The sequence below is a fragment of the Alligator sinensis genome, unplaced genomic scaffold (genome assembly GCF_000455745.1).
Source record: "Alligator sinensis unplaced genomic scaffold, ASM45574v1 scaffold1086_1, whole genome shotgun sequence".
Taxonomy (NCBI): Eukaryota; Metazoa; Chordata; order Crocodylia; family Alligatoridae; genus Alligator; species Alligator sinensis.
In genome coordinates this window covers 239,267-245,484 of record NW_005842600.1, presented here as the reverse complement: position 1 = coordinate 245,484, position 6,218 = coordinate 239,267, and positions in this window count along the sequence as shown.

Below are 6,218 nucleotides of genomic sequence, written 5' to 3'. Positions count from 1 at the left end.
TGAAGCTGTGTCACTGTGCAGAGAAGAATTCATGATCCCTTGGGACAGAGAGGGAAGAGGAATCTCTGGCCAGGGAACTGAATAATCCCATGGGAAGTGGAGTCCTGGGTCCCCACACCAGCTCCTGGGTCTTGTTTCTTTAACAGTGAACCGTCATTGGCTATCAATAGCTACAGGATCAGGGACCAGAACCCAAGTCTCCCCTCCAGCGGGAGTGCCCTACTTGCTAGGCTACAGAGATGTGCACGCTTGTTCTCTCTCTCTCACTGGCCTAATGAATCTTGAGTAAGACTCTGCAAAACGCAAGGATCTGGGATTGGCACAGCTTCAACAGGAGGAATGGAAAATCCTTCCATACCCCCTACCACACACTCACACAAGTCTATAACCTGCTTGTTAGAGTATTGTCCCGGGAGACACGGATTTGAACCCCCTCAGCTAGAGGTAGCCATTGAACACAGGTCTTCTCCTTCCTGGGCAAGTGCTCTAACCACTAGCTTATTATATAAAGGGAGGTGAAACTCTCATACCATTATGTCCACCTTGGGCTATACTGGAAAAGAAAGGGGTTGCTACAGGTTGTCATAACCAAATAAGTTGAGTGCCCCTGTCACAATAGAACTGCCCAATTACTTTCAAATTTGGTACATTCTGCCTCATTAGCTATTCCCACCTGGCAGTCTGTTATTGGCTACTCTAAATGTATAAAACTCCGTGCAGCTTCCGCCCAAGTCGGAGAGCTCTGAGCACGTGGTAGAGTACAGAGAATTTTGCCAGGTGGAAGAGAAAAGCTGGCGGACTGGCCATCCTCCAACATCTCCCCGTCCTCGACTGTCCCGACTCCTTCATCCTGCATGCTTGTTACTGTCTACAAACTCACCGGTCCCTTTGGTCACCAGTTACCTGTAACCACGCAAGCAACTTGTTACCTGTAACTACGTAAGCAGCCTTACCACCTGCGCTGCGACCATCAGCGGCATAAGTAAAGTTAAAGTAAAAGTTATTTTGCAACCGATACGCTGTGTCCCGCCTCTCCATCCACCAGCCCGCCTGACGGCTGAGTAATCAGCAATCCTCCTCAAGTCATCTCCGGCCATCTGAGACATGGCGTCACGAACAGGATCTAAGGACATGGTGGTGGAGATGAATGTAATTGAGTGCTGCCCCTGGCGCACCGGGACCCACCGCGTGGAAAACGCAGACGAACTCTGGGCGCATATCGCCTACCACCAGGCGGTAGGATGAGATGGAAGGAACATTGTCGGCTACTTCTCGGTGAAAGGGGAAGGAGCAGTCATGAAGGAATGGAGAGCAAAGCTGTTCCCCGGGGCATTCGGGTGTGTAATGGGCAGTGACCGGGTTTGCTATTGGCCCCCGGATGAAACACTGACCCTGTCCCTAGCGGGGGTGAAGGCAAAGAAGGCGGAAAATCTGACCCCCGCTCAAGAGTTTGCCCAGTGCACCCGGTACCTGAGGGAAGGAGGGGAGCCCACCCCACCGGACTGGTTTAACTGTCCGGCTTTAGTGTCTGGATCGCGCGGTCACGAACTCCTTGGCCAGCTCCGGGAGGGCCTGGAGACTGAGGGCCGCCACGCGGCAAGATGGGGGTTGACAAAGTGGAATAAAGGAAAAATGATAAATGTGTTATTCTGTTCGGTAGCGGGTCTACTACGGGAGAACGCAAATCTAGAGGCTCAGTTACGCACAGTGGGCAAGGAGTCACTGGAGCAGGCGGCGGAGGGCTCCGAGCCAACGCTTCAAAATGGCGCTGGCCGCATGGCGCCGCTGCCAGAAAATGGCGCCGAGGAAAGCGAAAAGGGCGCGAAAATCCCCTTGGGAGGTGGGCTGGCCGTGTCACCGCCCACGGCCCCACCCCTCGGAGTGGCGCCAAAAGAAGCCCCGCCCCCTGACGTGGAGCCAGTAGTGGAACTGCCCCCGTATGAGGGAGGAAAGCTGTATCCAGTGCTCCTGCCCGACAAATTTAACCCTCTCCCAACTGCGGCTCACCCGATAGCATTGGTGAAGCATGTCGCAGATGCACAGGGCGACACCACACGTACTACCATTACGTATCGCGCGCGCACCCGACCAGAGTTGTGGGAGCTTTGTGGGGAATCGGGAGTGAGGCCTGGGGAGGCTCTGGCCATGTGGCTGGGACAACTGATTGTGGGGTTCGGGTCTGGCATGCTGGACTTGGAGGAGGCGGGTACCTTGGCCCGGTGGGCGGTGTGGAGTGGAGGGCATGCCGCCGATCTGGGCGTGGTCACGGAGGGCACACATTGGCTCATTCCACTCCCGGCGCTTGTGGTGGGATGGGTGACCCATGGATCCCGCACCTGGCGTGGGGGTCGCCCATGGGGGGCCGGTGCGGGGCGGCTTCTCTTGGCCATAGTTGGAGTGTCGTATCTTTTGTGGAACCCAAGGGTGCATCCACTGGGACTGGCGCAGGCCCAACGCAAGGAAAGATGGGCTCATCGCCACTTGCCAAGCCCTGGAGCAATTCCGGCGACTCTGGAGGCCATGGACGCCTGTGTAGAGGTGTACGGAGGGACAGACGCTATCACGCTCCGACTCTTTCTTAACCCAACGGCAGGTCAGCCATCAGGGAACCTCTTAAGTCATCTCCCACGACTGCAGGCACTCATGAAACATAGCGAGGGAACTCCTATTGATGCAAAAAACCGACCTTCGGCATATCCGATCGAGGCTCAGAACACGAGACGTCGTGAATCCGACTCTTGACGAACACCGCGACTGTTGCCGGAGAGAACGCCAGAGGAGCGGGTCATGTTTGGATTCCTATTAAACCATTCAAAACTTTCAAAACAGCAGCTATGCATCCTAGGGGACGAAGGTCAACGTCACTTGGCAAGCGAGCTAGGATTCAAGTTTAATGGAAACAAAAAAACGAGTAGCGGCCGTCGGTCATGCCGGCGGCCTTTACAAACCCCACCCTGATGACACCCAACCTTATGTTGAGTTCCTTGTTTGTAATCCTCATGACCCAAGCGACCGCCGCCAAGTATCTTTCCTGCTCGACACGGGAGCCCAGGTCAACGTTGTCACCAATACCACGCCCCATATAAAAACTGCTAAGACTATCCAAGTACAGGACTCAACGCCATTGCCGTAATGCCCCGGATTAAGTTCCAAATCCAGGGGCATGTACTAAATGGTGTCCTAGGGGGCATCAATATTCTGGGAATTCCGGGAATCAAAGTACTTAACCTCAAAGAACAGGTGCTACAAGCACTTCCTATTGCTATCCCGGAACTGGATTGGCACCGACCGACGCTCCGCAACACCTCCACCTGGCAATACTTGCCAATTCCAACTAAGGGCCCCCTTAAAGGGTCCCTCACCGACCTTCTGTGACGACTCGAGCAACGGGGTTGCATCAAACCAGTAACTGCTAGCACCTAACTATCACCGGGGTGGGGAGTCGCAAAACCTGGAAAACCCGACGAAGCTCGGCTAGTCGTTGACTACAGGGAGGCCAACAAAAGGTGTCAAGTACTTCAGCAACCCAACCCTTCCACCCTACCACAACGTATGTCCGAAATGGCCCAATTCCAGCGAGACGAGTAGGTTGGAGTTACCCTAGACTTAAAGAACATGTTCTTCTCAATTCCGATTGCTGACCCTGAAGGAGTGTTAAATATGTGCATCGAGGGCACCATGTACAAATGGACGGTCTGTCCGCAGGGATACTGCAACACTCCGTTGTTGGCCACTGTCGCTATGAATAATACCTTAAAGAACTTTCGTGCTTCACACACCCTTCCGTCAGAAGAGGAATTAAAAATTTGGAATTATGTTGATGACATCGCTATTAGGGGCCATGATAGCTCCATCGTTACCAGCATAGTCAACCAACTAGTAGCCCACCTTCAAGGTGAGGGATGGACAGTTAACGAGGAAAAGTCATGCCTGCATCCCGTAGATGACATCATGTTCCTCGGCACCTGATTCGTCGGCTCCATTCGCCACGGAATCTTGCATGATGGCCCCGACATCGACCCATTAAAGAAACCCCTGCCCGTAACCAAAAGACATTTTCAGCAGCTTTTGGGCCACTTAAATTGGTACCGGCACTATGTTAACCCCAGCCATCTAACACTCCTTAGTGCTAAGTTACAGCGACAGGTCCATGACAAGTCCCGAAAATCCACACCTTGGACGGAAGGGGATCAGCGGAACCTGCATCGCCTGTTAGCCGCTGTCAAGGATCCGCAGCTCCACGCAATCAATCTCGGTGAACCATTAATCGTAACTCTTGGGTTCACCACTAACCACGTGTGGGCTGTCGCGCATAACTCTCGCGGTGACCTGGTATACACCGCTCATAAAACTCTTCAAGCAGCACAACACCGGTATGGGGCCGTAGGAAAGATCCTTTGGCTGGACAGCTAGTAGAGCCATTAACAAGGGGGCATGGAACGCTCCGCGCTCCTGCTGCCACCTTGTTGCCTTTGCTAGATGCAGAAAAGGTCGATCCATATTTTCAAGGAGAACCTAAGACGTGGAACACGTTGGTGCTCGCCCATCATTACAACTGGTGCTGCTGGAAATTTGAAGACATACCACCCGACCCCAACTTGGGATGAGGAAAAACCCCCAACGCTGTATGGAATCTCCACCCCGGCCTGGATGGCCTAGGATGAAACTTCCTGACACGGTATAGAGGCTACGGGTACTATTGTAAGGCCTGCCACGACGTGGAAATACTCTGGGCCCACCCAGATGACAATTCTGCTCAAAAATGTGAACTGTTGGGATTCCTTAAGGTACTGCAACACTGTCTAATGCACCACAGTGATACACGTCCAGTTCCAATCATTGCAATCGACTCGCAGTACATCTATAAGATCCTTACCAGCGCGGCCCTTCCCACCAAAAATTTAAATAATTGGGAAGACATCTGGGAAACTTTAACTAAATTTACACGGCTCCCACTGGTTAAGCACACCAAGTCACACCGCCCTGACACTGACCCAGTGCATGAGGTCATTGACAAGCTCTTGGAAGATCCACTCCGGACCAACGTAGTCCTGTCCATCACCACTACCCCCGATCCCGAGGTAAGCCCGTTCCTCGCATGGCTTCATGAGAATTGGGGTCACCCAGGACTGTGGGCCAGCCATCGACGCTGGCGCCAAGCCGCTACAGAGCTCACCTCATATGGAGTTCGACGCGATTGGGAAAAGGTAGCACAGGCTTGTGAGACATGTGCCAAAGAGAAGTGCCATCGAACCAAACATCAAGACGGAGCTTTCAAGCCCTCGCAATTCCAGGCGGGAAAAGTCTGGCAAATAGACCTGCTTGGGCCCCTCCCGGGGTCCAAACCACCAAATAAGGGATTAGTCATCGTTGATTTGGGAACGCGCCAGTTACAGGTCATTCCCTTGCAGAAGAGCAACGCCACTGCCGTTGTCTCCGCCTTAACTGTTGCATTTGCCGCCTGGCAACCACCCCATGAAATTCAGTCTGACAGAGGACCCCCGTTTAACTCTAACGCTCTAGATAAATTCGCTCATCTTCATAACGTTGCATAGCATCTCCATTTGCCATACCACCCGCAATCCAACGGCGTCGTGGAGCAACACATCGGCTTATACAAAGAACAACTTTGCCTCAGAGGGGGAGGGACGTACAAAAACTGGACTAAGCACAATCATAACGTCCTCATTTTGCTGAACACCGCAAAACTACTATGGGACGAGGCCGATCCCAAGAAACCTCTACCCTGGGAACCTAAATTCCAACCTGATGAGTTAGTGTGGGTTTCGATACCGCACCCTCGTCAATCTCATCCACAAGTCTACAAGGGAACAGTTCAACGGTTGGAACAGTATCCCAACACCTATTTTGTCCTGTTGGAGAAAAGGCCCGATCGTCCCCCTATTGTCGTTCACCACAATGGTTGACTCGTCGTTCCGCCGTTCACCCAGTTTCCTTGTAGTAAACCCGATTACGGTTTTCTTTTGTTTCTTTTGTTCCCTTGTAGGCCTGGCGGTGATGAAGCGGCAATCTACAGCTGCTCGATCACGAGATCACATTCGGGTCGACACAGTAATGGCCGCTTACTCACATGTTGTGAACGGGATCATCGTCATGCTTCTGCTGTTCCCGACGGGTTCCTCAGTGAATGGAACTGACTTCGCAACTTCTAACTCGGTCCTGTCCCTTTTATCACTCTGGGCGAACATCACGGGAGA